The sequence below is a fragment of the Sphaeramia orbicularis genome, unplaced genomic scaffold (genome assembly GCF_902148855.1).
Source record: "Sphaeramia orbicularis unplaced genomic scaffold, fSphaOr1.1, whole genome shotgun sequence".
NCBI lineage: Eukaryota > Metazoa > Chordata > Actinopteri > Kurtiformes > Apogonidae > Sphaeramia > Sphaeramia orbicularis.
Window position 1 is genome coordinate 35116 of NW_021941708.1, and position 10815 is coordinate 45930.

At 43.6% G+C, this 10815-nt stretch overlaps 1 pseudogene; it reads right to left on the reverse strand.

Annotated features, from left to right (window-relative positions):
• Positions 1-3830: 3830 nt before the first annotated feature.
• On the reverse strand, positions 3831-9179 carry LOC115416855 (inhibin beta B chain-like; annotated as a pseudogene).
• Between the last annotated feature and the right edge of the window lie 1636 nt (positions 9180-10815).

Sequence of the window (10815 nt, forward strand, 5' to 3'; positions counted from 1 at the left end):
GTGTGTTTTTTTTAATAGTCTCAGAATATTCTGATAATTTTTTCTCAGATGTGTCCAACTTTAATCTCAGAAATTCTGACTTTGTTGGTAACATTATACTCCATTGGCTCATGTTTTGTTGCTGTTTTTTTTTTTTTTTTCCGTAAATTTGCCCGACTCGCTCTCATACAAAATATATCAACAAACATAAATATATATACAGGTTTTTGTGTAGGCATACATGTGAGTGTGTCGATACGTGTGATATGATGAGGGTGTGCGCCAACATTTTCTCTGACGTCCATAAATATTCTGTTTCAACAATGACTTTTTCATTTTAATATTGTGTTTCCAGTTCCAGTTCCGCCTTAAATATGGGAATACTTACTAGGGTGGTCCAAAAATTTTTTTTCAGATTCTCTGGATTCAAACCCTGCATTTGGTTCCATATCTGACCAAGTTCCTTCAGTCCAAATTTTATGCAAATTCATATTCAGAGGTGTCCCAGACAGGTGCAGATGTCTGTATATACTCTAACAGAACTGTCCAAATGAAGAAGGCAGATCAGAAGAATCTGTCATTTTATTCTCCAAATCAAACTGACACTCACATAAAAATGTTCATTAGAAAGTCCTCAACCACTGTTGGTTTATTTAAATGACCAAAAATATTCCTGTGTTCTTTGACAACTTGTTGCCAGTACTGTTTGTGATCTGCATTTGTTGTTCGGCTACAGTTGAAGTCTGGAATAAGCTCCGCCCCTCTGTCAGTGACATCACTGACAGCTTTAGTGGAATGCCCAGTTTTCTCCTCCTTCTGAAAGTCTGCATCATCAGCCCAGTCTACTGGAGGAACTGTTCCGAATGTTTGTGGCAGATCCAAAGGTTCAAACAAACGCATGGTGCTGGTGGAGACAGAAGCCCTGATCTGCTGGAGCGCTTCCAACAGCACAAACTCCATACATTCCTGAAGATCAAACGGCAAGACCGTGTCACCAACGAATCCGTCCTTCTCCGAGCCAATCTCCCCAGCATCGAGACCACTGTGGCTCACCATCGCCTTCGTTGGGCAGGACATGTCAGAAGAATGCCGACAACCCCACTCCCCCGCCAGATCCTGTTCTCACAACTCCAAACTGGCACAAGACCCAGGGGTGCTCCCAAACGTCCATTTTGCGACCAACTGAGGGCCTCGCTCCTTTGCTGCAGCATCGACCGTGCCAACTGAACTGGGAGACCCTCGCCGAGGACCGAACTGTGTGGAGGCGCACCATCATTCAGGGAACAGCCCGCATGGAGCTTCAACGACGTTCTGAAGCACAGGCCAAGAGACAGCCACGTAAAGAGCGGCTCCTCCTTCTTCCTGGACCACCACCACCCTGCCCTGCACAAAGTGTCCCCGGCTTTTCCGCTCTGCTCTGGGCCTGAGCAGCCACATCAAACATCACCACCCCCCGAACAGCTGAGGGTGATTCTGACACCGACCTAATGCTCGAACACGAGCTACTGCCGATGATGCTTTCCTTCAGAATCTGATGGATTAAGGACATCCCAACGCTTTAGAGGAACCCAGAGAACCTGCATGTAACATCATGGTGTCCACTATCAGCTGCTTCTGCTCTGGTGTCACACTGGAGTCACAGAATGGACCACAACCAGTTCTACACTCCAGTACCACAGATGTGGGCGGAGTTACTTCCTCCATATATTTACTCCAGTACCACAGATGTGGGCGGAGTTACTTCATCCATATATGTACTCCAGTACCACAGATGTGGGCGGAGTTACTTCATCCATATATGTACTCCAGTTCCACAGATGTGGGCGGAGTTACTTCATCCATATATGTACTCCAGTTCCACAGATGTGGGCGGAGTTACTTCATCCATATATGTACTCCAGTTCCACAGATGTGGGCGGAGTTACTTCATCCATATATTTACTCCAGTTCCACAGATGTGGGCGGAGTTACTTCATCCATATATGTACTCCAGTACCACAGATGTGGGCGGAGTTACTTCATCCATATATGTACTCCAGTTCCACAGATGTGGGCGGAGTTACTTCATCCATATATGTACTCCAGTTCCACAGATGTGGGCGGAGTTACTTCATCCATATATGTACTCCAGTTCCACAGATGTGGGCGGAGTTACTTCATCCATATATGTACTCCAGTTCCACAGATGTGGGCGGAGTTACTTCATCCATATATGTACTCCAGTTCCACAGATGTGGACCAAAGCTGTTCAAACTGCTTTCTTGACAACTGAATGTTCAGACTGTGACAGCTTTTGAAGGAATGCAGGATCATCTGCAGGGGCTTTGGCTGGTGACGGGGCTTCAAACCATGCTCTGATGTACAGACCTGCCACAAACAGAAGGAACTGCAGCATTCCATGCTCTTCAGATGCTTTCAAGCGGAACTGCGCTCTGAACATCCACATCTTAAAGCAGTCAGTCGCCTTACTGTGACACTGTGATTCCAGCACTTTAACATTCTGTTTTCCATCTCTGTGGTGGTAGAAGAAGACAGCAAGTGTTTGACCAAGTGTTGGCAGCTTCCCTTGCTGTGGAAAAGTTGCATTCATGGGTCCAACCAGCCAAATGTGACATTTGGATCTGGTTTTCGGTTTGTTGTTTGCTTGTGCTGCTGCAGCCCATATGTATTTATCCATTAACAGTCAAAAATAAGCATTAGTAAAAATTCCAGGAAATGAACCTGGTGTATGCCTTACTTAACACATATATTCCTAGACCAGGGCTGGTCCGGAGCCTCATGCGTCTCCTCCTCCTCCTTGTAGTGGCTCCTCCCTTTACTGTGGTCAAACCAGCCGCTGGTGTTTTTCTTGTGCGCTGCTCATTGGACAGTTACGATAGATGAGCTGCATGGAGCCAATGTGCGTTCCAGACCACAAAAGTAAGGGTTCATTTCTGCTCCAGGTTAAAGACGCAGACGCAGATGCAGACGCAGACGCAGACGCAGACGCAGACGCAGACGCAGATGCAGACGCAGACGCAGACGCAGACAGACAGTTCTGTCCGTCCTTTGTTTATTACTCACGTAATTCTGTCCATTTTCCAGGAGAATATGGAGCAGAACAACTGGGAACTGTGGAGGAAGTGTTGAGTTTGGAAGAGAATCATTTCCATAAAAAGTGATACTTTTCATAGAGCGACTGTATGAGTATGAGTACTGTGTACTTTTGGGGTAATCCTACAACAGATTACCTTCCAAGATACAGAAGTGTGTTTTTTCGTCTGAAATAGGCTTTAAGACTAAATTCAATGATGAATAAAATTATTTTTTCCAATAAATACCTCATGAATTTGGTATTTTTGGTATTAGTACTTCATATACCATTAGCAAAAATACTATGAAATGCTTTTACTGTTTACTTTTAGAGTAATCCTATTCCAGAATCCATTCCACACTGCACTTCTGTTTGTTGTATTCAGTGGTTGGAACAGATCAAATGTAAAAAAGATTAAAACTTTTAAAAGTTTATAAGCTCTGTAATTTGTTGCAGCTCCAGACTGTTTTTTTTGGTGGAAGAGGGCGGGGCCCAGATGGCTGTGACTGATAATAAGACTGCAGAGCTGGACCAGCTGAATCCCTCAGACCTGGTTCTGATAGTTCTGCTCTTCTCTTACAGCTCAGCTCGTTTGTGCCGAAAATGAACAATTAGTCCATTTACAGGAAATTCAGCAACTTGTGCAACCTGTAAAACATCTGTTTTTCTTCCAAGTTTTTTCCTAAATCCTCTTTGAATGCATAAACCGAATGCAGGTTCTAATGGAGGTGATCTGAGGCTGTATTTTTGCCAGGACTGTTGGACCACCCTAGGGAACACTTATGCGCAGCCACACTCCTCCACGATCATGTTGGGGACGTCGCGCTTAACGATGTTGTACTCGTCGTCGAAGTAGAGCATGGACATGGTGCTGAGTTTGGTGGGGATGCAGCAGGAGTTCATGGATCCGGGGCTCATCCCTCGCATTCGGTACTGGTTCACCACCGCCGTGTGGAAAGACGAGGCCGACCCGGGGACGCCGGCCATGTAGGCGGGACAGTTCCCTCGCAGTAGTTCCCAAAGTACCCCGACGGCGCGATGATCCAGTCGTTCCAGCCGATGAGCCGGAAGTCTATGTAGAACTGCTGGCGGCAGCAGAGGCCGCCGCCTGCCGTCGCACTCCAGCCCTCGCTTCCGGATGCGATGTTTGCCGTCGGCCTGTCGCGCCCCGCACCACCAGGAACGGCCGGTGCGACTCGTCGTCGCGGTTCAACAGGATGGGCGCCACGCGTCGGCCTCGCAGCCCTCGCAACGCACGTCCAGGTTCTGCCGCCGGTCGCCTTTCTCGAACACCAGCCGCACGGCGTCGGTCAAGGCGAAGGTGCGCCAGCCGCTGCGCTTCAGCTCCACCCGCTTCTCCACCAGGTTCCACTTACTGGCCAGGCCCGGCTCCTGGTAGTACACCTTGACCGTCACCTTCCGCCGGACCCGCACCTCCAGGAGAGGCGACGACGGCGGCACCAACTTGAAGTAGAGCCAGAGGGTGGCCTGGGACACGTACAGGTTTGGGTTCCCCTCGCTGGAGATCAGGAAGAACAAGCTGGACTGGGACGTCACAATGTCATCTGAGGACGAAGCAAACCGGAGAGTCCGATTAACCAGGACTGTCCAAGTCATGTTAGTTCAGTTCCATATTCAGCTACATTTGATCTGCAGCGGACCAGAAAAATACTAAGAGAAGAACCCAGAAAGAATGTCAACTGCAGATTTATGGCTTTGTTTTAGTGTAAAAAAAAAAAACAACAACATTAAATTATGAAAATACTCACTTTTATAAACTATCCAAAACAAAAAAAAACCCTGAAAAAACTGAAAATCTAATTAAAAAAAACATAAGAAAAATCAGTGTAATGTTCTCAGTCTTCTTCCTCCACTTCTCATTAGTCCATGTGCATTCTGGATCAGATCTCCAAAGACACTAAACACTGAGGAACAGGAAGAAAAGAGTTCAACTGGACTGAATTTAATACAGACATTTCAGGTTGGACACATTTGTTCAGGTTAGTCACATTTTATTGGTACAGGAGAGTTGGAAATGGAAAGAGTTTCACAATTTAATGGGATTTTTTTTTGTACTAAAAGAAAAAAATTAAGTTGTTAATTCTAGATTTTTTTTTTTTTTTTGGCTTAATTGAAATTTTTTTTAACTTAATTGAAAAAAGTTTTTTTTGGGCTTAATTGAAGATGTTTTTAACTTAATTGAAGAATTTTTTTTTGGCTTAATTTAAGATTTTTTGCTAAATTTGAGATTTTTTTTTGTTTGATTCAAGATTTCTTTACTTAATTGAAGTTTTTTGGGGTTTTTTTTTTGGCTTAATTCAAGATTTTTTACTTAATGAAGATTTTTTTGGCTTAATTGAAGGTTTTTTGTTTGTTGTTGTTTGTTTTTGCTTATTGAAGATTTTTTTTTTTTACTTAATTGAAGATTTTTATTTTTAATTTTTTTTTGCTTAATTTGAAATTTTTTCCTTAATTAAAGCTAAATATTTTTTTTTTTGTTTAATTCAGTTCAAGACTGTGGAATTTTTGCACTTGGCAAAAACATCCCAGGGGCTGAAACTGGACCATTTGGGTCAAATGCGGCCCTGGGACGCATGTTTGACACCCCTGATATAGAGACAAACAATCACTGTCACAGTCCACACCTATGGGTGAATTAGATTAACCAATTAACCTATCAGTGCATGTGTTTGGATGGTGGAGGAGACAGAGTACCAGAGAGAACCCATGCAGACACGGGGAGAACATGTGAACTCCACACAGAAAGGACCCACCCCCATGGACTAAAGGACCCACCCCCATGGACTAAAGGACCCACCCCCATGGACTAAAGGTCACACCCCCATGGACTAAAGGACCCACCCCCATGGACTAAAGGACCCCACCCCATGGACTAAAGGTCCCACCCCCATGGACTAAAGGACCCACCCCCCATGGACTAAAGTCCCACCCCCATGGACTAACGGACCCACCCCCATGGACCTAAAGGACCCACCCCCATGGAGCTAAAGGTCCCACCCCCATGGACTGGTGTTGGAATGGAACCCAGGACCTTCTACTGGGAAGGCACCAGTGATAACCACCTGCTAGGGCTGTTAGAAAATATCGGTTCTACAATATATCATGCATATTCATTTCACAATACTGTATCGATATTTAAAAGTACATTATGGATATTTTTAGGTATTATTCAAATGCAGATATGGAGGAGGTTCATTTTTGTTTTTGTTTTCTTTATGTTATATTTTATTTATTATTGAACATGTTTTATTCAATCCTGTTTATTTTTGAATCCTCCTTAAAGCACTTTTTTTTCTGTCTGAGGCAACATGTTGGTTTCTCTGTTGGATTGAACTCCAATCCTGTTTGATGTTCGTTGTGAACTAATAGAATGTGAACATTTGAAACAGGATCTGAAACTGGAATGTCTGGAAAACAGAAGTTCAGTTTGAACACAGTTGGAACATTTGCTGATAGAACATTAGATCCTGTTGGATCAAATACAAATGTGTTTAGGATTGGGCAGATTTCTGCTGGAATTCAATTCTTCCAGGAAAAAAAATCTTAAAAATATATACAATTCTTAAAAAATTAATGAATAAATGAATGTTAAAATGAATAGATGATAATAAAAAATTATTTAAAAAATTTTAGCAATACATGAAAATCTGAAAAATATCTATGAATAAATGAATGTAAAATGAATAAATGATATGAACATTATTTTTCAAAAATCTTAAAAATATATAACAATCTTATGTCCCATCCATGTCCCATCCAATGTCCCAGCCATCCAAGTTGTATTATAAATAAAATAAATTAAAATAAAATAAATGCACAATGTACCTTCTGTTGGCAGTAACATTCCAGGTTGGAGTTAATCACTGACATATGCCAGGCTGCAAAAATCAAATAATATCTGATCCACTTTTTATGGAGTATCTTGAAAAAAATATATTGTGTGTGTTTTTTGCATCAAAAAAATGGTTTGTTTCCATTACAAAACACAGCATTTAAAGGTTAAAAATGTGACAATTATTGAGTGTTTGGTATTTTTATTTACGGCTCAAAGTTGATGAAATAGAAAAAAGTTTAAAAGAATTAAAAACAAACTGTATGAAAAAATTTTTTGGCATTGTTCCACAAGTGTGTGAAAAAAGCATAAGTGGTGTTTGGTAAGAGACGGGATACCGGAGGGTGAAGGACGCACTGAACCCAAACTGAGGCTGGTTTTGGGGATTTTTGGGTGGGTTTTGGTGATTTTTGGGTGGGTTTTGGTGATTTTTGGGTGATTTTTGGGTGGGTTTTTGGGGTGATTTTTGGGTGGGTTTTTGGGTGATTTTTGGGTGGGTTTTGGTGATTTTTGGGTGATTTTGGGTGGGTTTTGGGTGGTTTTTGGGTGGGTTTTGGGTGATTTTTGGGTGATTTTTGGGGGGTTTTGGTGATTTTTGGGTGGGTTTTGGGGATTTTTGGGGGTTTTTGGGTGGTTTTGGGTGATTTTTGGGTGGGTTTTGGGGATTTTTGGGTGGGTTTTGGGTGGGTTTTGGGGTGATTTTGGGTGGGTTTGGTGATTTTGGTGGGTTTTGGTGATTTTTGGGTGGGTTTTGGTGATTTTGGGTGGGTTTTGGGGATTTTTGGGTGGGTTTTGGGGATTTTAGGGTGGGTTTCTGGGTGGTTTTAGGGTGGGTTTCTGGGTGATTTTTGGGGGGTTTTGGGATTTTTGGGTGGGTTTTGGGGATTTTTGGGTGGGTTTTCAGGGGATTTTTGGGTTGGTTTTTTGGGGGATTTTTGGGTGGGTTTTTGGTGTTTTGGGTGGGTTTTGGTGATTTTTGGGTGGGTTTTGGTGATTTTTGGGGGGGTTTTCGGGGATTTTTGGGTGGGTTTTTGGTGATTTTTGGGTGGGTTTTTGGTGTTTTGGGTGGGTATTTTTGGGTGGTTTTCGGGGGATTTTTGGGTGGTGTTTGGTGATTTTGGGTGGGTTTTTGGTGATTTTTTGGGTGGGTTTCAGGGGATTTTTGGGTTGGTTTTTTTGGGATTTTGGGTGGGTTTTTGGTGATTTTGGGTGGGTTTTTGGTGATTTTTGGGTGGGTTTTTGGTGATTTTTGGGTGGGTTTTCGGGGGATTTTTGGGTGGGTTTTGGGTGGGTTTATATATATATATATATATATATATATGCATTCTATTCACAACTAATAGAATATGAACATTTGAGCAGAATCTGAAACTGAAATATCTGTAAAACATAATTGTATTTTCTTTTTTATTTGTGTGCGTTGTGGTGCTTGTAATTTTATTTTCATTTATCTGTAAAAAATGAGTTTTTTCTAACATTTTTTGTGATCCACTTTTATGTAGTGTATTGAAAAAAAAATTGTGTGTTTTTTGCATCCAAACAATGGTTTGTTTCCATGACAAACACGGCATTTAAAGGGTTAAAAATGTGACAGTTTTTGAGTATTTGTATTTACGGCTGAAGTTGATGAAATAGAAAAAAGTGTAAAAGAATTCCAAACAAACTGGATGATAGTTTTTTTGGACATTATTCCACAGGTGTGCGCCAAAGGCCCACCTGGTGCTTAGTGGGGGGGGGTACCGGAGGGTTAAGACGCAGTGCAAAGTGTGCGTAAAAGGCGCAGCCGGATACGCAGAGTGTTAAACTGACGCTAAACGGCCGCTGTGTTGCGCACCTCTCTACGTCATCACGCACCTTTCTCCGCGAAGCTAATGATCTCGGAGGTGTCCTCCAGCAGCTCCTCCTTGTTGCTCATCGGGTGTCCGTCCAGACTGGGGATCTCCACCCTCCCGTCCTCGCGCAGCTTCCCCGCGTGCAGCTTCCGCAGGGCCGTCACCATGGCCGCCTTGGGGACCGGGTGCGTGATGTTGGGCCGCTCCCGCATCTGCAGCCGGCCCAGGATGTGCCTCTTCACGGTTTCCATCAAGTCCGCGCTCGGCCTCCCGGAGTCCGGCTCCTCCCCGGGCTGACCGACCCCCCCCCGCCGCCGCCGCAGGACGCGCAGGTGTCCGTGTCCCTGGACACCGTGCGCGCCGCCGCGTCCTCCTCCTGGGTGCCGCGGATGGAGAGGACACCGGCCACGAGCAGAGCCAGCCGGAACACGCACAGCCTCATTCTGAGTCCGCGGAGGAGGACAGGATGTGCGCGTGTGTGCGTCTGTAGTCTGAAAGTCTGTGGAGAACAAACTGAAACAGTCCCAAATGTGCCGAGGATCCGTGCGTAACTGGCTCAGTCTGACGCACTCAGTCCATGTGCGGGGACCTCCATCACACAGTGAGTCAAACTGGAGTACACTCACACTTTGAACCTCCTTCATCCGTACTTCCACCAGCCGAACCCCCCCCCCCCCCCCCAGACCCAGAGCCGCTTCAGCCCAGACGTCCGTCCGTCACTCCGCGTCCATCCTCCACTAACATCCCACGTGACTCCCGGGCCGCTGGTGCCGGAGTGCCGATGCGCAAGACAGAGCAAGAGCAGGAGAAGGAGGAAGAGGAGGAGGAGGAGGAGGAGGAAGAGGAGGACGGAGCTGCGTTTCCATCCTGGTGTCTGACACGGACTGAGCGAAACAAGCGCACCCAAAAGTTGGCTATATACGGGAGGGGCGGGGCTAAGAGGAGGGCGGGGGCGTGGCATTAACCCTTTCATGCATTCATTAGGAGAACTTTAGCCAGATAGTCTTCTGGGGTGTTTTTATTCCTCTTTAGGCATGAAAAAAACAATGTGTTCAAGTTTTTTTTTTTTGAAGAGTCACAAAAGCGTCCACCCAGCCGGACACCGTGGATTTAACTTCTGAAGCAAAGAAACAGGGATTTAAAACCTAATGTCAGGAAGTAGGTGTTTTTCCATTGACTGTGGAAGTCAGTCTGTCTCATCAGATTTTCAATTAGAAAAGCCACTGAATTCTAGCACTGACATTTTTTACACTAAAATTAAGTATCTGAAGTTTTTGTCTCAGAATTCAACTGTGTTCAAAAATTTAGAATTTAAAAAAAATCCAGATACTTCATTTCAGTGCAAAAACTTCAGTGTTAGAAATTCAATGGCTTTATAATTCAAATCTGATGAGACAGATTGACTTCCATAATTGACCCTCAAACTGTGCAAATGTAACTTGTGCATAAAAATGGACCGAATGGAAAAAAGACAATTTTGCCAAAAGTCTCATTTTTCGAATTAAAGTTTTTGCGCTGGTTAGAGGTGGTTTTTCAGACGTAGCACAAATGGAATATCACACAAAACTCCAATGGAAGACCTTTTTTCACAACTAGAGTCAGGTGAATTAAAAAAAATGGATGTTGACATACGTTATAACAAGAGAAGAAGAAACATGTGTGTGTGTGTGTGGTGTGTGTGTGTGGACACACCAGGAAAGCACAGCATTTAGTAAATGTCGTAGCAGATAGAGGAGGAGCACAGAATCTAATGAATCTGTCTGTAAATCAGCACCAGATTTACATTCATCTCCATGTTTTTGGAATGACTTCTGGTGTCATCTGGTGAAAATAAATAAACAAATCATTGCATTTGTGATTTAATGGAAAAACCGACATTACACACTTCTGTTTTTTCAACATTTAGTAAAAATGGGTAAAGTTTTACACAGATGTCCAATGGAAAAGCGACTAGTGATATGGAAAACTATGCAATAAAAACATTTTTAACGCAGCAAATCTGATGTTTTTCACATTTCAACATCCTCTAATCCTAGTTATTCTTCACTTCATGGAGATAATATGCAGAAAAAAAAAAA